The sequence below is a fragment of the Mastomys coucha genome, unplaced genomic scaffold (genome assembly GCF_008632895.1).
Source record: "Mastomys coucha isolate ucsf_1 unplaced genomic scaffold, UCSF_Mcou_1 pScaffold23, whole genome shotgun sequence".
Classification (NCBI taxonomy): Eukaryota; Metazoa; Chordata; class Mammalia; order Rodentia; family Muridae; genus Mastomys; species Mastomys coucha.
The window spans coordinates 29,092,729-29,112,918 of NW_022196906.1; the positions used below are offsets into that span (position 1 = coordinate 29,092,729).

Below are 20,190 nucleotides of genomic sequence, written 5' to 3' on the forward strand. Positions count from 1 at the left end.
CAAGGAAGATTATAGCTTAACAGTGGTGTGTGTGTGTCAAGTTGACAATGAGTCAATTGTGCTAGATAGTTTTCTAGCGTCAACTGAGAAAATGCCTCCATAAGATCCAGCTATAGAGCATTTTTTTAAATTAATGATTGATGGGGGAGGGTCAAAGTGATGCCACACCTTGGCTGGTAGTTCTGGGTTCTCTAAGAAAGCAGGCTGAGCAAACCACAGGGCACAAGCCAGTAATAAGAACTCCTTCATGGCCTTTGCATCAGCTCTTGCCTTCAAGTTCCTACCCTATTTGAGTTCCTATCCTGACTTCCTTCCATGAACACTGCTGTGGAAGTATAAGACAAATAATCCTTTTCCTCCCCAACTTGTTTTCGGTGATGGTGTTTCAACAAAGCCATAGCAACCCTAACTAGGGCAGTGTTCGTCTATTTGTGTGTCTGTCTGTTTAATTGATACAGTCTCATTTTGTAGCCTGGGGCTGGCCTAGAAATCACTAAATAGATAAGGCTGGAGTTGAACTTGTGGAGATCCTGCCTTTGTCTCCCAAGTGCTGGAATTATAGCCAAGAATATCAGTTTTAATGATCAAGAAATCCTGAGCCCAGTGTGACGGCACGCACTTTCAATCCAAGCACTTGGCAGGCAGAGACAGGCAGATCTCTTGTGAGTTTGAGGCCAGCCTGGTGTACGGAGTGAGTTCCAGGGCAAGCCAGGACTGTTACACAGAGAATCCTTGTCTGGAGGGGTCTGGGAGAAATCCTATAATTTTCCTGAGCAGAGTACATTCAAATGCTCTGGTCTAGCACCACATAGCTATGGTTAGTCCTTTCTACTATTGTCGATAACATGTGGTACAGCTGGTGCCTGAACAAAGATTACTGGGGGAGGGAAGGATGGTGACCTGGTGTTGCAAAATCAGCTGGATGTTTCTGAAGAGCCCCACATGCCCCTTCTTGTGGGACTCAGCTACAATCTTCCAGGGAATAGCATTCCCTCCTTATATCAGCACCCAGCTGCGAACCAGCAGCCTGCACTTTCATACTCCGTCTAAGGATGCAGATGGTTCTATTGTACTTTTGTGAATGAGGAGAGTGGTGGGAATTCAGAGCTCATCCAGTGTGATGCTGAAGACATAGCAGAGGCAAGACTGGAACAAAAGCCATTTTATCTTGAAGTTGGTGGTCTTTCAGGATGACAAACCAGTTCTTCTAAAGCTCAGTCGACACATGCAGATGACACACCAAGCACACGAGTTGCAATGGGCACAAAGCATTGCATTCCATTGCTTCTGAGACAAGGTGGCATGGTGGGGAAACCAGAGTTTGGATCAGAGTAGCCAAACAGTTCACCTTTTCTGCTAGGTGACCCTGAGTATATGGCCTCTTAAAGACTCAGACTGTCAAAAAAGGGTGAACACAAAAGTTGCCTCTCAGTGGTTGTTAGCATTACGTAAAGCATGTCATGTGGCTCACCAGAGGAGTTAGTCTAAGTTTCTGGACCTGATCCTGGAAGGCACAAGATCCTCACAAACTTCCGGAAAGAAACTCTTGCTTTTCATTCTTCACGACTCTCTAGTAACCTATGGTCAGACACCAAGCACGTAAATTTCAAGAGCCAAAAGACTTTGTAAAAGAGACTGAGGGGCACGCTGGATCTTTCGGGGCCCTTGAGGAAAGTGCCATGACATCTGTAGTGCAAGGTAGAGGATGAGAATAGAAGTTTAGGCCAAGTAGCCACTGGCCATGTGATCGAGGGCAAGTGTTGCCAACCCTCTCTGTTGCTTATTTTCCCTCACCTATATAGCTGAAGGTGAAAACAGCACTATCCTGGCAGTGTTGGTATGAGAACTACATCCACCAGCCAGTTCGTGGAAGACATTCAGGAACTTTCTCACACACGCAGAAGCACGGCACTGATAGCAGTGTCTGTGTCTCCTTGTTTCTGTGGTGCTGTCAGCTGCCTGAACTGGAGAGAGATGGGCCTTGGCAAGGGAACGCTCTCAGAGCTGGGGAGAGATCCTGGAACAAAGATGAGGTTGACACTGGAAAACAGCCTGATTCAGCTGGCAGAGGATACACAGCCCAGGGCAGATAGCCTGGGGCTCCTGGTGGTTCCAGAGACTGAGCCCTAGTCTGCCCAGGCTTGTCAAGGATCTGGCCCAGCCACCCAGGGTGCAGGGAGACAGGAATCTCACCAAGCCAGCCCTCACCTGTCCTCCACCCACCTCAGCATGGAGAAACCCCAGAGGTTTTTGCCCTTGGTTCCCCAGAAGCTGCTGGAACCCCACAGGGGTTCTTGGCGCCCCACATGATAGTGTGAGGCTGCAGCCCAGCTAGTTCATTCACCCCCTTTCCTGCTGTCTCCGCTGCACCCACTGCTAGGCCACCCTCCGCTGCGCTGACAAGGGCCTCTCTCTAGGCACCCGGTAGCAGGTCCCAGTGCTAGGCAGATCCCCACAGCAGGGGCCCTTGAAGGTTCTCTGCCTCCCTTGGGTTTCAGGCCAACTTGGCAGCCTGGCCAGTCTATGACCCTCATTTGTCTATCCTCCCCCTACCACTGACTTACCACATAGTTTTCCTGTCCACCTTCCCATGAGAACAAAAAGTTCAAGAACACATTTGACTTATTTATTTTTATTATTCATCCCTGGCACCTCACATGGTAGGTCCTCAGTAGTTACTGCACAAATAAATGCATGAATTTAGCTTTTTTTGAATTTTAAATCTTGAAAGAACATTTGTGTCCCAAGTGGAATAAGTTCTCTTTGATTACAAAAAAAAAAAAAAAAAAAAAAAAAAAAAAAAAAAAAAAAAAAAACAATGTTTCTTTCGCAATGCTGCTTTCAACTGGCAGCCTCCAACCCACCTCCAGAGTCTCACCTGCTGCTGAACTTCAGGAATATGGTCAAGAGCTGAAGACCAATAAACACAAAAGCATCTGTTAAAAATATGCTGGGGAACAGGAGACACCTGTGCAAGCTCAGTTTCTCTCAACGGTCACTCTACGGTTACACAGGACCAACGCCCTCTCAACCTCACTGCTAATGCAGACTCCAAGTCAAGCACAAGGAAACCCCAGCACACCAAGCCCCAAAAGCACTCCCAATGTGAGTGGCTCTCTGCCAAAGAGGTGGCAATGGTGCAGGAAGGCGTGCCTGCAGCCCATCATTTGGGAGGCTGAGCCCAGGGTTTTGAGGCCAGTGTAAGCAATATAAGGAGACTCTGTCTCAATAAGCAAAACAAAACCCAAATGTTAAAGCTAGAAAAGAGAAAGAAAGCTGAGGAATTGCTCCAGAAGAGAGTAAATGGATGTAACTGAGGGGGTTGCAGTAGATCCTATGTGGGACAAGAGTCCTGCTTTACACAGGACACAGAAATAGGCACAATCAATAATGGACTGCCTGAAACTCCCAGCTTCAGTGAGACCTGACACTTCTGGCCTCTGCAGACACCTGCACCCACATTTGCATTCTCTCTCTCTCCCTCTCCCTCTCCCTCTTTCTTCTCCCCTCTCCCCCCCTGATATTTCTTAAAAATAATAAAAAATAAACTTTTAAAATGAGAGATTTCCTAATATTAAGTTTGTCCACTTCCATACTTGCACCCACAGCAGCACTGTATTTAAATGGAGGGAGGGGCAAAGCAGCAGGAGCTGGAAGTCTTCGACTGTCTCCACTACTTTCCTTAGGCTGCTTTTGTTATTGTTGTCCTTTCGCTGTTTTCAAAGCAAGAGCTTTAACAAAACAGAAAGTGTTGATATCCTTCAGAACCTTGGATTGAGTTACTAACAAATGCGCTCCATGTGAAGCCAGTAAGTGTAGTAACTCATTTGCTTCTCACAAGCCAAGTGACTGGGTGTTGCTGTTTTTTTTTTTTTTTTTTTTTACACAGGAAACAGATACAAAAGCCTGAGCAGTCCTGAGGCTCCTGCCACCATAGTGGCAGGCTTGTCTAGCCACTAGGCAAAACTTCCTGGGATGCCTCTCTGGCAAATGCCACCAAGTAAGTTGGCTTGAGGGAGCACCTGCTCTGCTTGGCATGATCAATACCCCTCAGCAACTCTTCTACCCCAAACCCTTCCTGTCTGTACAGCTTGAGAAGCAACAAGGAGTTCCCCAACCACACCCTCCTGCTGGCATCCTTTAAAAGACTATATACCAGGGCAACCTTGGATTTCCCCCAAAGCCCACCCCTTGAATGTTCACAGTGTAATAAACAATTCCATGGGACTCCTACTGCCTGACAAGATTTATTAAGTTTTGTTTTTTTATTCTGAACTCAAGCTGAATTCACAGAGGCTGAATGGAGTCAGGTGGTACTTGCTTTGCAATTTCTCACCCCTCCCTGCCCCACCCCTGGTCTCTAGCCCCACAGAGGCACCACTGGAAGTCCTTGCCACTTTTTTGGCTTTTCTCATTCTTACTTGACTTTTGAGGTTTGCTGTCACTGCACTGGCCACTCTTTCTGGAAGATAAGATTTATCTCCGATTGGTCCTCTACCAAGTGCGTATGCACACACAAATACATGCCTGGCAACACACTTCCCAGAAGCCCCCCCCCACCCCCTGCTCTTAGCAACATCTCAGTTTTTGATAAACTGATATACAATGCTACCAGTGTTTTTTCTTGATAGCACAATTTCTAGTGTTCAAAGTCAGTAATTACTTTTTTACATTGTTAATTTTCTGTAAGATCATCTCATCAAGAGTTTGGTCAAGCCGGCTGTGGTGGCGCACGCCTTTAATCCCAGCACTTGGGAGGCAGAGCCAGGTGGATTTCTGAGTTCAAGGCCAGACTGGTCTACAGAGTGATTTCCAGGACAGCCAGGGCCACAAAGAGAAACCCTGTCTTGAAAAACCAAAAACAAAAAAATGTTTATCTATAAAAACTACTTTCCACCTCGACCTCACTGTTAACGTAGTCCTCAACTCAATTACAAGGAAACCCCAGCACACTGAAACCCAGGGGCATATCAAAACCCACTTTCATGTTTACATAAATCTTCAGACATATTGAAACTCATCAGGCACATGAGCAATGAATATCTATCTCTTCCTTCCCCTCTCACTGCAACTGGGCAACCGGAAAGGTGGTCTTCCACTTTTGTGATTCTTTCTTTCTTTTTTTTTTTGCTGAAGCAGTGGTCTTTAAACTTCAAGTTGCTGTTACTTTTGGAACTACTTCTTAAGAGTTTTCACTAGAAAAAGCATACAAATATTTTCAGTTCTCTACAATAACTGACCGAGTAAATCAGGAGGCAGATTTTAAAGCAAATATAAAGGAATACGATTCAACCACTAAAAAGATAAAAGGGAGGGAGGGTTGGAGACAGCTCAGTAATTAGGAGAGAACTCTGTTCTTGCAGAGGACAGCTTGGTTCTCAGCACTCATATCAGTCAACTCACAACTGTGTGTAACGCCAAAGGATCTGATGCCTTCATGTCAACTCACTAGCAAATGTTCACATGCACATCCCCCCCATACATACATTCACGGAATTTGAAAAATAAAAATAAGAGTGTGTAGGATGGCGCAGTGAATAAGGGTACCCAATGACCTCCCCTCTGGAGCTCCATTCCTGGGACCCATGTGTTGGAAGGAGAAAACCAATCAAAAGTTGTTTCTGACTTCCATGATGCCTTCTGGCAGCCCACAGCCACACATAGACAAATATGTGCACGAAATACTTTAATGTAATAAAAATTAAAAAAACAAGACAAATCTTAAGGGCTGGATGTGGTGTTATACAACTTTAATCCTGGCACTGGGGAGGCAATGGCAAGCAGATCTCCGAGTTTGTGTCCAGACTGGTCTACACAGGGATTTCCAGGCCAGCCGAGGTTACATAATAATAACCTTGGAGGGGCTGGGGAGTAAAACAAGTCCATATGTGGCTCAGTAGTTGTGTACTTATCCAACATTCAAAAGTCTGTGGATTCAATCCCCAGCAAAACACACACACACACACACACACACACACACACAAAGTAGCACATGCCTGTACTCTAAGGTCTTCTTGAAGCTAAGGTAGGAGGATCATCATGAGTTCTAGACCAGTCTGGCTGTCATAGCAAGACCCAGTTGCAGTAAGACAAGAACCAATACAAAGATGAAAATATGTCTTTTGCAGCAGCAGTACTGAGCTGGAGGACATCTCTGTTGACAACCCCCTAGCAACAGTCCCTTCTTACTTGCCTTGGTTTCTGCAGTTACTCCAGGTCATGTACCCACATCTAAAGATCTGGAAATAGAAGCCTTGGGAATCTAGTTTTTTCTTAAAAGTCATTAAAGTGAAAGAATACAGGGCTATCCTCTGAGCCAAATCGCTATCATCTTTAAGAGTTTGGCTGGGCCTACTCCCCAAAGATCATTATAGCTGGGCTTTGCTAACTGTCAAGTTCTGTCCTGGAAGGAGGACCCAGGGAGTCATGGGATCCTTAGCTAAGTGTCCAGCCACCCTTCCAACCAGTGTAAGTATGCAATTCTGTCCTAATTGTGCAGGCCTTAGAGTCTTTGGGAAAACTAGAGGATACAGACAGAAAGGAAATGGGGAAGGGTCTCCATCTACATAGCCAAGAGAGTGTGATCATCCATGTTGGCTTCTTCAAAGTCGCCTGCACTCCTGATGGAGTCCCTCACTGTCTGCTCTAAAGGAAAGCACAATAAACTCGTCAGCTCCCTAGAGTTCACCCTGCACCTTGGCTTGTGGTTGGAACTGCATGAGGAGAGGGTAATCACTGCTTATGTCTCCAAGGAAAAGGAGGAGGAGAAAAAGAATAAGAGTGAATGTGATCAACATACATGTCCTGGATAGTTTTATGTCAGCTTGACACAAACTAGAGTTATCTGTAAAGAGGAAACCTCAATTAAGAACAGATCTCCATAAGATCTAGCTGTGGGGCATTTTCTTAATTAGTGATTGATGAGGATGGGCGCAGGTGGTGGTGGTCCTGGGTTGCATAAGAATGCAGGCTGAGAAAGCCTTGGGGAGCAAGCCAGTAAGCAGCAGCATCTCTTTATGGCCTCTACATCAGCTCCTGGTTCCTGCCCTGACTTCCTTCAATGATGAACAGTACTGTGGAAGTGGAAGCTGAAGAAAATCCTTTTCTTCCCAACCTGTTTTTGGTCATGGTGTTTTTATCACAGCAACAGAAACCCTATCTAAGACAATACATTCCCTCCTGGCAATGGGCAAAGAGACACCTCGCTGATGGTGTTCTTATATCAGTTAGGGACAGAGCAGATGGTAGTCCTTTGGTCATCCTAGCTTGATGCCTGGCTTGGCAACCAAGGCTGTTTTATGTCTAGGACTTATAAAAATCAAATCAAATCAAATCAAATCAAATCCAGGTAGGTCATTGCGGGAGGAGGAATACAGAGACCTGTGGACCACCATGCCACCCAAAGACCTGCCCTCCAGCACACAGCACAGTCAGGCCACAAGGCACCTACTTGCCTCCATATCAGCAGAGATGGAGGATGCCACCCAGGATCCAGCCTCATGACCAACCTGCAGCAGGAACTACCACAGTGATCAAGTATGTGGTGGTCAGATGGGAGAGAAAGAGAAGTAGAACGGCTTGAGCATGATGAAGAAAGGTGGAACTGGAGATTCAAGGGTGGAGAGGAATAGCCTGTTGTGAATGGCCAGCCCCACCACCTGGGGCCATGCTGGGTCTGTGGTAGGGGCAGCATCCAGGGACCATGTGGATGTCCAGAGGCTATGCAGAACTGGCCTGGCTCCTCAATGGCTGCAGCACTCAGGAGAACAGGCCCTGTACCTTGACCAGACAGCACAGTGGAACTGGCTGTGGTGACAGGGGTGTGAGTGTGGGACAGCTGACTCCCGTGGGTGGCATGGGCACAGAAGTGATGCCCCCACCCCTCACCACTTCTGGCAGATGGGAAAGCTGCCCATGGGGTCATGAGCTGGGGAGAACTGACCCTGAACCTCACCTTAGGGCTGGCCCTGGTCAAGGGGGTGTAGGTGAGCTAGCCCCAAGGCTAAGAGCGAGCTGACCTGCAGCAATCTGGAAAGCTGGCCCCAGGGTCATGAGATCAAGTGAGCTGGCCCAACCACTTGTCTGTCATGAGGTAGCTTGGATACAGGGGTGATGCCCTACCCCTTGCTCCCTCACCACCTTCAGCAGTCAGGAGAGCTGGCTTTGGGGACACGAGAACTGGAGAGCTAGTCCTTTAGCACTCGGGAGAGTGGGCCCTGCACCTTGCCTGCACAACACATTGTAGATGGCCCTGATGGAGAAGACACAGGTTAGCCAGCCCCAAGGATCTGAGAGTGGGAGAGCTGGCCCAGCCTTCCAAGGCTGCTGCACTTGGGGAAGTGGGCCCTCTGCCTTGACTAGACACAGTGGAGCTGGCTTGGAGGTATGGGTGCAGGTGAGCTGGCCCTGAGGACAGGGGAGCAGGAGAGCTGACCTTGACTCCTACTGATGGTGCTACTGGGTGGCCTGACCAGAGCTGTGCTGGAGAACTCGCCCTGGTAGTACAAAAAAGGAAAACTAAGAAGGCTAACCAGCTCAGCTATTACAGAGACCCAGATCCAGGGCTCTGAGATGGCCCACACCCAAATCTAAATCATCTGCAATCAGTTGGGATATATAAAAGGGACAGTCTCGCTGATCCAAAGCTGTGGGATACAGAAAACAACAGGATAACTGGGAGGAGTCCCAGTGAGGATCCAATATTGACAGCGTCACGAATGCTAGAGATCTTGAACCAGACTCATTGCAATGAATATTTTGCAAATGAAGAGAGATATAGTGTGGGACATACTGTGACACACTACAGCTTCCACAGTGAGATGTTTCCCATGCTTTGGTTTTTGAGTTTTGTTTGTGTATGTGTATTTTTATTGGGAAGGCTTGTTAAAGGTGAAGGATGGATATGAAGGGATGGCAAGATATACAGGACTGGGGTGCATGATGTGAAACTCACAAAGAATAAAAAGTTAACAACAAAAGAATATATACATGTGTGAGAATGTCCTAAAGAAGCCCATTATTTTGTCTAATTAACATAAATTAATACAACTTTTGTTGTTGGTTTTGGAAACAGTATCTAACTGTATAGCTCTAGATGGTCTGGAACCCCCTTTATAGAACAGGCTAGCCTTGAACTCAGAGATCCACCTGCCTCTGGTTAGCATGAAACGCATGCACAAGCATGCCAGGTACAAACAATAATTTTAGCATCAAAATTTACATCACATAGATGCTTATCTAACATTAAAATTATCCCTGTTTTGAAAAATACATGGAGCCAGAGGCATATATAACATTAAAATAAGAATAAGTCGTTACTATTATTCTTATTCTTATTCTTATTATTTTATTCTGAGAAAAGAATCTTGCTATGCGGCCCTGGCGACAAAGGCCAGGCTAGCCTCAGTCTCGCAGCAATTCTCTTGCCTCTTTCATCCAAGTATTAGGATTACAGGCATGTGGTACCACATCTGCTAGTTATTCCTGTTATTCTTCCACTATATTGGAGAATGAACCCAGACTCTCAGGCATGCCAGACAAGAACTCTATCACTGAGTTATACCTCTAAACCAACTCAGTGTTTTTAAAGCTGATTTCTATTAGTCAATGGAAGAAGACATTATATTTTGAACAGCTTCCCAAATAAAAGGATTAAAACACCTCCTGTTACTACTGTTAAAAGTACAGAGGCATCAAACTTGTAAATTGGGACATCTTAGCTTATGTTTCTTTTTCCATATATAAACCTGGGTATCTTCATCAGCAAGTTGAATGTAAACAAGGAACACTAATCAGCCAAAAAAAAATCTCACAGTTTCTATGTGTAGCAAAGCCACCTGACTTGTAAGGCCTGGGATAGAGCCAGGGAATCTGTACATCTAACAAGTTCCCAGGTGGCCTGATCCTGCTGGCCCAGGGACCACACAGAAGGATAACTGGGCAAAAGCTCAAACTCAAGTTGCTTCTATAGTGCTGAAACAAGGAGATAAGTCTGCAACTTGGAGAATATCAAAGTGTCCTTATTCTGTTGTCACACTTTGGAATTTGGGTAAAGAATTCTAGGATGGAGGGATACAGCCATGGCTCAGAGGGCAAGGATGCTTGCTGCCACATCTCATGACCTGAGATTGATTCCCAGAATCCACATGATCAAAGAAGAGAGTGGACTGGGACTTCTACATGTGTGCTGTGGCACACCAGCACCCTTCCTACACTCAAAATAAATAAAAAGTTATGATAATAATAAAGTAAATTTGGAGGATCTGGAGAGATAGCTCAGTGGTTAAGAACATATACTGTTCTAGTAGGGACCAGATTTAGATTCCCTGCATCCATGTTGGGAACCCTACAACCACCTCTAACTCCAGCTTCAAGGGATCTGATGCCTCTGACCTTTGCCAGTACCTGCATATACGTGCACAGACAAAGACACACACACACACACACACACACACACACACACACACACACACACACACACGCACGCACACACACACCAAATTTGCTTTTGAAATTTAAACTTTAAAAAGTTTTTAGCCGGGCAGTGGTGGCGCATGCCTTTAATCCAAGCACTTGGGAGGCAGAGACAGACAGATTTCTGAGTTTGAGGCCAGCCTGGTCTACAGGGTGAGTTCCAGGACAGCCAGGGCTATACAGAGAAACCCTGTAAGTTTTTAAAGATCCTGCGTACAACTTCAGCAGAAGACTTCTGCTTTAGCAGAGTCCATACCAGAACTAGGGACCACCAACAACACCACCTACATCCCAGCCCCACCCTCATATTCTTCAGATCTTGAACAGCTTTATTCATTTCCTTCTTCCTCTTTAAATAATGACTTTAAATACAATCTTATGAAGATCATAGAGGTCCTTAAAGAGGAAATGAATAAATCCCTTTAAAAGATCCAGGAAAATACAAACAGATGAAGGAAATGAATAAAACTGTTCAACATCTGAAGATGGAAATAGAAGCAGTAAAGAAAACATAAACTGAGGGAATCCTGGAGATGGAAAATCTAGCCAAGTGAACAGGAACTGCAGACGCAAGCATCACCAACACTATACAAGCAGTGGAAGAGAAAATCTCAGTTGAAAAAGGAACAATAGAAGAAACTGGCACGCTCTTTCCTTTCTGCCACGGCCATGCCATCAGACTGAGGAAGACTCGGAAACTCTGGGGCCACATACAGCAGCATCAGTAAGCGCCGCAAGCACCCAGGAGGCCCTGGGAATGCTGGAGGCATGCATCCCCACAGGATCAACTTTGACAAATATCATCCAGGTTACTTTGGGAAGGTTGGTATCAGGCATTATTACAACTTGAAGAGGAACCAGAGCTTGTGCCCAACTGTCAACCTGGATAAATTGTGTATACTGGTCATCGAGCAGATATGGGTCAATGCAGCAAAAAACAAGACTGGAGCTGCTCCCATCATTGATGTTGCTTGATCAGGCTACTACAGAGTTCTGGGCAAGGGAAAGCTCCCTAAGCAACCTGTCATCGTGAAGGCCAAATTCTTCAGCAGAAGAGCTGAAGAAAAGATTGAGGGTGCTGGGGGTATCTGTTCTGGTGGCATAAAAGCCATGCTGGAGGTTAATTAAATGCTAACATTTTCCATAGGGGGGAAAAAACAGAAGAAGAATTGACATAAAAATACTCAATAAAATACTTGCAAATTGAATCCAAGAACACATCAAAAAGATCATCTACCTTGATGAAGTAGGCTTCATCTCACAGATGGAGGGATGATTTAACATATGAAAGTATCAGTGTAATCTACTATATAAACAAACTGAAAGAAAAAAAACACGTGATCATCTCATTAAATGCTGGAAAAATCTTTGACAAAATCCAACACACCTTTAATAAAAATCTTGCAGAGATCAGGGATACAAAGGACTTACATAAACAAAATAAGGGCAATATTCAGCAACTCAATAGCCAATATAAAATTAAATGAAAAGAAACTTAAAGCAAATTCTACTAAAATTTAGAATAAAACAAGGCTGTCAGCCGGGCAGTGGTGGCACACGCCTTTAATCCCAGCACTTTGGAGGCAGAGGCAAGAGGATCTCTGAGTTTGAGGCCAGCCTGGTCTACAGAGTGAATTCCAGGACAGCTAGGGCTACACAGAGAAACCCTGTCTTGAAAAACAAACCAACAACAACAACAAAAAAGACAAGGCTGTCCACCCTCTCTATATCTATTCAACCATATTGAAGATCTAGCTAGAGCAATAATACAACTAAAGGAGATCGTGGGGCTATAAATTGGAAAAGGAAGAAGTCAAAATTATCACTATTTTCAGATGATATGATACTATGCATAAGCAATCCCCAAAATTCTAGAGAACCCCTATAGCTGATAAACACCTTCAGGGAAGTAGCTGAATACTAATTAACAACAACAACAACAACAAAAGTCAGTAGCCCTCCTATATACAAATGATAAAAGGGCTGAGAAAGCAATCAGGGAAACAGCACCCTTCACAATAGCCACAAATAATTTAAAATACCTTGATGTAACTCTAACCAAACAAGTGAAAGACCTATATAACAAGAACTCCAAGTCTTAGAAGAAAGAAATTGGAGAAGACATCAGAAGATGGAAAGATCTCCCATGCTCATGGATCAGTAGAATGAACATAGTAAAAATTCCCATCTTACCAAAGACTGTGAAGAGATACCATGACATGACTGAGGCAACTTTTATAAAAGACAATACTTAATTGGGGCTGGCTTACAGTTTCAGAGGTTCAGTTCATTATCATCATGGTGGGAAGCATGGCAGCAACCAGGTAGATATGGTGCTGGAGAAGGAGCTGAGAGTTCTACATCTTGATCCAACTGCAGCTGGGAGAGACTGTCTCAGAGGCAGCTAGGAGACACAGTGACACACTTCCTCCAAGAAAGCTCCACTTCCTAATAGTTCCACTTCCTGGGCCAAGCATATACAAACCACCACAGGTTCATCAATGGAATCAAATCAAAGACCCAGACATGAGTCCACACACTTATAGACACTTGATTTTTGAAAAAGAAGCCAAAATATACAACGGAAAAAAATTAAGCATTTTCAACAAAGCGTTCTAGTTTAGCTGGATGTCAGCATGTAGAAAAATACAAATAGATTTATATCTATCCCCCTGTACAAAACCTAAGTCCAAATTGATCAGAGGCCTAAACCATAAAACACTGAACCTGATAAAAGAGAAAGTAGGGAATAGACTTAAACATGTTGGCACAGGAGACAACTTCCTAAACAGAACACCAATAGTGCAGACACTGAGATCAACAATTAATAAATGGGACCTCATGAAACAGGAAATCTTCTGTAAGGCAAAGGACACTGTCAATAGGAAAAATGGCAGCCTACAAAACGGGAAAAGATCTTCAGTAACCCCACAACCCCACATCTAACAGAGGGCTAATTCCCAATATACATAAGGAAAGCAAGAAACCAAGAAACTAGGCATCAACAAACCAAATAATCCAATTTAAAAATGGGGTATAGATCTAAGCAGAATTCTCAACAGAGGAATCTTAAATGGCCAAGAAGCACTTAAAGAAGTGTTCAACATCCTTAGCTGTCAGGGAAATAAAAATCAAAACAACTCTGAGACTCCATCTTACACCTGCCAGAATGGCTTAGATCAAAAATACAAGTGACAGCTCATGCTGGCAAAAATGTGGAGCAAGAGAAACATTCCTCCATTACTGGTGGGAATGCAAACTTATACAGACATTTAGAAATCAGTATGATGGTTTCTCAGAAAACGAAGAATCAACCCATCTCAAGACTCATCCACACCATTCCTGGTCACAAAACTACATGGACACTTGCTCAACTACGTTTACAGCAGCTTTATTTGTAATAGCCAGAAATGGGAAACAACCCAGATGTCCTTCAAACAAAGAATGGATAAAGAAAATAGTACATTCATACAATGGAGTATTATTCAGCTGTTAAAAACAATGACATCATTAAATTTACAGGCAAATGTATAGAACTAGAAAAGATCATCTTGAGTGAGGTAACCCACACCCAGAAAGACAAACATGGTATGTACTCATTAAGAAGTTGATATTAGCCATAAAATACAGATAACCATACTACAATCCATAGACCCAAAGAAGCTAAATAACAAGGGAGCCAAGGGGAGACGCTTGAATCTCACTGGGAAGGTGAAATAAAATAGACATCCAGGATGGATGGAGAGAGGGAACTAGGTGGGAAAGGTGGTGGGGAGGGGGAACTCCCTGTGATCTATGAGGGTGACCCTAGCTAAGACTCCTGGGAATGAGGGAAACAGAACCATTTTCCTATAACTGGCCATTTCCTATAACCAGGCAAGACTTCCAGGGAAGGGATTGGGACACCAGCCTAGCCACAAAACCATTGACCTACAATTTTTCCTACCTACAAGATGTGCTGGGGTAAAGGCAGTGTAGAAATTGTGGGAGTGGCCAGCCAATGACTGGTCCAGCTTGAGATCCAGGCTAAGAAAGGGAGTCCACCCCTGGCACTGCCTGGAGGAGTAGGACCCAGAGGCTGGATAGCACAGAGTCCTAGAATAGACAGTGATTCCTAATGATATTCTGCTATACTCATAGGTGGGTGTTTAGCCAAACTGTCATCAGAGAGGCTTTACCCAGAAACTGATGGAAACAGATGCAGAGGCCTACCACCTAACACTAGGCAGAGCTCAGGGGATCCTGTGGAAGAAGAGAGGAAGGATTGTTCCTACAGATGGGGTCAAGGAGAGCACAAGAACCCACAAAATCAACCAATTTGGGCTCACAGGGCTTCACAGAGACTGATTCAACAACTAGGGAGCCTGCATGGGATTGACCCAGGCCCTCTACATCTATGTTACAGTTGAACAGCTTGCTCTTCTTGTGGAACTCCTAACAGTGGGAGCAGGGGTGGTTTCTAGCTGTTGTCTGCCTGCTTTTGGTACTCTTTTCCTCATACTGGGTTGACTCATTTACCTTAATACATGGAGAGGTGCCATGACTTAACTGCAACTTGACACACCATGTTTGGTTGAGCATTCTGACTACCCCTTGAAACTAGAATCGTATATGCCTGTCTTGCCTTCCTCCCAATGCTTTATCTTTCTTTGAAGCTGTTTACTGACACTTGATTAGTTCATTCCTTTGTTCTATAAGGCAATTTTGTTTGCTTGTTGTTTTGAAAAAGGGTTTCTCTGTATACTCCTGGCTATCCTGGAACTTGCTCTGTAGACCATGCTGACCTCCATCTCAGAGATGGCCCACCTCTGCCTCCTGAGTGCTGGGACCACAGGTATGTGTCACACTGGAGGCAGCAACTTTGTTGTGTGCTAACATGCCAGTAGAGGTGCCTAACAGGTTGAATCCAGGTGCTTTGGTATGCTAGGCCACAATCTAGCTACAGAACCAACCAGGATCGATACAGTCTAAAAAAGAGGGAATATGCTACAAAGCACTTAAAGTGTGTGCACATACAACTGCATATGCATAGCACCAAAGAGTCTGAAAAATATACTTCAGCATAGAGAGAGAACATGCCTGTTGGCAGTGGACTTTTATAGAATCAAAATTTTAAAAGTCATTTTTATTATTGCAATTTTCCAAAACAAGAATGCATCACTATATAAAAATACACTGGAGGAAAAATAATAAACCAGAAACAGGAAAATAAGCCATCCTTTTAAACAGCCACAGAATTGCAAATTCAAAACCAGCTGGGCTTCACAGTAAGACCCAGCCTCAAAACAACAACAAAATAAACCAAAAACCAACCAACCAACCAACCAACCAACAAAAATAGTAATAACAAAAGACAATGTAGAGTGTGGTAGTGTGCGCCTAAAATCCAGCACTTGGGAGGTAGGAGCAGGACTACAAGTTCAAGGCTGGCCTGGCCTGCACAGCAAGGTTCATGGCAAGCAAGGTTTATCTGTCTCAAACATGCAAGTCCTAGAGAGGTTAAGCAATTTGCCCAGAGCCACTCACATACTCTCAAGTGGAGGCTGGGGTCAGAATATAGGGGATCTGGCTTTTCTATGTAATGCAGTCTTCCTCATCCCATAGGGCCATACTCTTCTGTGCTATGACCATGTTTTCAAAGGCAGCTCTATCAGAGAGGAGAAACATAACAGTCCCGACCCTACTGCTAAACACAGACAGCTGTCACTAAAACTATCAAACATGAGATGCCAGTGTGACTGGACTGCAAACTAGGGGTGGTTGGTGTCAAAGTATAGAGAGAAGACCACCACTATGCCTGTCTCACCATGATGTTTCCCGGGAAGTGGAACATCCAAACTCTACTCCCCTCTTTGCTAGGATACAGTACACAGACTGTAGCCTGCTGTGGCTGAAAATCAGGCCCTAGAATATGCAGAGTAGAACTGGAGGAGACCCTGCTCTAGCTGACTGTTCACAGAGTGACTTAACATTTGTGCCACATGCTCCCCATCCCGCTCCCACTCCCCATCACTAGTATGAGCTCATGCGGAGGGAAGCATGGGGTAGAGAGGTTTAGAAGAGGAGCCAAGTGGTTGTGTTCCCAGCCCTTGGGCTCTGGCAGCAGCTCATTATCCACAAGAATGTTCTAGCAGTGGGATGGTCACACTGATGCACTCCAGCTGAACAGCAACCCATATAGTCCTTCTCTCTGTGGCTCACATGAGCAGGCTAGTAAGGCTCTGATCAGGATGGTTCCACCTTGACTTTAGCAGACCTGAGGATCTCCTGCAAGGCCTTCTGCAGTAAGTAAAGCCCCTCTGTCCCCAAGCTGGACAGAGAAATCCAACTGCTCCCGGGAGGTGGGAGGCAAGGCTCTCCAGAAGAAAGTTAAGAGCAGCTGCTGCCACTCACTGCCAAGGTTAGCTTAGCCAAATCCCCAGGAAAATGCTGCAGCACATGAACATGAAAACACAAACCACAGACAGTCTGCTCTCCTTCCTACACACATGTTCAAACAAGGCAGCTTTCCCCAGCCAAGCTCCGGACTGGAGCAGGAGCAGGATGAGGTCATTTCAATGGCTCTGTCTGTGGTTTTTGCTTTCCCTTCATTCTGATGAGCCAGTTTCCACTGATTTGACCCAGATGCGGCCCTGGGAGGACAAAGAAGCAAAAGCAGGGAACATGATTGGAGTGTGATCCCTACCACTTCAAGAGCCTCCCAAAGCTGGCCAGGTGAGGGAACGCACAACCCAGCAAGGCAGTGGGTCACAGGACTCCTACAGAAAGCCTTCAGGAGAGGCAGGTAGAAGGACCACCTGCTGGATCTGCATTCACATTGCTCCTCTGTGGATGTCCCCTGGCTGGAGAGTCAGAGGGTGGAGTGGAGGCTGGCTGTCGGTCACAAGCTTTGGTGGGGTGTCACTGTCCTGCACTTTGGCCCGATGGAAGTACTCAGTAGAGGCTGAACAGACCTCCACATGAAGGATTAACGTGGCTGAGGGTAGGTCTGATCCTGCGGCAAGCTTCAGCGGTTAATTACCTGTCTCTGTGAAAACTCAGGAGTGCTGCTGAAGACAGAGGGGAGGCAGATGCTGACTTTAGCAAGACAGTCAACAAGACTGTAGCCAACTTCTCCACATCTTACGTTCTGAAGGGAGCATGTGACAGCACCTGATAACAAAACCCCTAGGTCTCCTGGTCCCCAGGCAAATTTGGTAGCTGGGATGTAGCCTTGGAGGACAGCGGATGCTGCAGTGGGGCAAAGAACTCTCTGAAAAGCTCCACTTCAGAAGTCAAAGAGCTGATTCATAGTGAGACTGTAGAACTGCTGAATGGCAGCCCTGGCCTTAGAGCTGACACGTAGGAAGAAACCATTTATGGAGGTGAATATAACAGACCACAAGAGCCAAACACTCCAGAATACAGCACTTCTTTCAGCTCTCCTATTCAAAGTATTTGCTTGGTTCACTCAGAGGAATATTGGGTGCCAGTTCTTGATGTAGCACTCCTGGACACTGTGATATGGGAAAGAAGGCCAAAGCACAGCATAAATCCCCAAGAGAGAAGCTGGGAATACCTACTTAGACGTATAAGTGAGGAATAAACACAGAACCAGCCGCCATCACGCGTGGTGATGGGACTGGCTGTGAACAATCAGTTTTCATCCACTGTCACAGGGTAAGGTGGTTCAGAGTCTCGGGACCTTGTCCCTGTCTGAGGAAGGCAGGGAAGAGCACGTGGTTCTTGCTGTGGTGGCTACTCCTTATTACTCTCCATCTACTCATTCCTAAGTGCTCTGAATGAAAGGGTTCCTCCAGCCTTTAAAGAGAGTGCTGGGAAGAGAGGCCACTGCTGTTGTCAGTGGAAGACACGTGAGTCAAACCATCAGGAGAAGGAGCACAGGTCCTGGGTCAAGAACGTGAGTTGGAGCCAGGCAGTGGTGGCGCACGTCTTTAATCCCAGCACTTGGGAGGCAGAGGAAGGTGGATTTCTGAGTTTGAGGCCAGCCTGGTCTATAGAGTGAGTTCTAGGACAGCCAGGGCTACACAGAGAAACCCTGTCTCAAAAAACAAACAAAAAACAAAAACAAAAAAAGAAGAAGAAGAAGAAGAAGAAGAAGAAGAAGAAGAGGAAGAGGAAGAGGAAGAGGAAGAGGAAGAGGAAGAGGAAGAGGAAGAAGAAGAAGAAGAAGAAGAAGAAGAAGAAGAAGAAGAAGAAGAAGAAGAAGAAGAAGAAGACAAAGAAGAATGTGAGTTGGGTATCAGAGTATTATGTGTATGAATAAAGGGATAGAAAATATTCAGTGCAACATCATTTGTGGTAGACCAAAACAAGAAGAAAACAACTTAAATGACCTTGTGAGGTCAGTAAAGTGTGGTATATGCATATCATGGGCTACTCCACAGGAGTACAGAAAAGAACGAGATCCATGTGGACCCTGGAGAGCTCAGGTGAACACTTGTACTTCAAGAGAACTGAATATGTGTATGCTCATATTAAGATAAACTCATAAAAGGAAAGGCTGGGATGAAGAACATCTGATTAATGTTAGTATTGAAAAACACAGGGCAGGCTGGGTATGGTGGTGTAAGCCTTTGATCCCAGCACTTGGAAACTGAGTGGATCTCTGAGTTTGAGACAAGCTTGGCTTACAATTCCAGGCCAGCTTGGGATATATAATGAGACCCTGTCTTAAAGAAAAAAAAATAAGAAGAAGTAAAGGAGTAGGGCTACACTTGTGAGTTCTTCAAGACTAGTCTTGTGATACTTGAACACATAGACAGTTTTTAGGTGCTAACTCACCAAGTAAGATGGGTGCAAATTAAAAAAAAAAAAAAGACCTGTCTGAGGCCTCTGTTGCTTCCTTTGCAGCGTGCCTTTGACTTTGGTCTATCAAAAATGATGTTGCACTGAATATTTTCCATCTCTTTATTCATACACATGAGTGTGTATCTGAGCCAGATATCAGGAAGTGGAAATGCTAGCTATACACACACACACACACACACTGTACAGGAGCACCCAGGAATGTGTGCATAGGAGTTAGGGAGATGCTAAGATCTCCATCTGTCTGGATTCTCTCTGGTGTGCTCTCGATGATGTAATCTGCTGTGTTCTACGCTACAGATATCTACAGGACCCTCAGCCACCAAACATATACATATGTGAGAGACACTCAACTCCTATTTAATGGTGACTCCCTGGTCGTTAAAAAAGCTCACCACATGGGCCAGGGGTTGTGGCACACACCTTTAATCCCAGCACTGAGGAGGCAGAGGCAGGTGGATCTGTGAGTTCCAAGCCATCCAGGGCTTCATGTAGTGAGACACTGCCTTTATAAACAAAAAAGGTCCACTGCAATGGCAGTAAAATGAATAAAGCCACAAGGATGCCAAGAACAGGGTGGGATTCAGGAGGAATGGGACCAATTCATTCCTTGAAACTAAAAGCAGAGTGTGAATGTACAAGACAGTGCAGGAGAAAACTGCCACACAGACAGTCAGTAGGCTACATGGAGGTGATCATCAGACCTGCCCAATGAATCCAGGAGGGAAGCTGGGTTCTGAGGAACAGCTCCTGAGGACAAGAAGGGAAATGAAGCTAAAACTGAGGTCAACTTGAGGGCTGTCTGCAGAATAAGTGCACTAATTGGCTCCATCGCTGCCACATCCCAGGGGAAGTAGCTAATGCCAGGTGAAAACAGGAGGGCTGGCCTCCAAAAGAATAAACCAATGG

General features: G+C 45.1%; 1 protein-coding gene, 1 non-coding gene and 1 pseudogene across 2 annotated transcripts in view; 2 read left to right on the top strand and 1 right to left on the bottom strand.

Moving 5' to 3' along the window:
• The window catches only part of Dcps (decapping enzyme, scavenger), a 47,999-nt gene that overhangs the window by 13,041 nt on the left and 14,768 nt on the right, over nucleotides 1–20,190 (bottom strand). The window lies entirely within an intron of this gene.
• Nucleotides 7,175–7,315, top strand: LOC116074099. The gene has a single exon (XR_004112072.1). It is a non-coding gene; the product is annotated as a small nucleolar RNA SNORA48 (small nucleolar RNA).
• On the top strand, nucleotides 8,386–11,601 carry LOC116072521 (annotated as a pseudogene).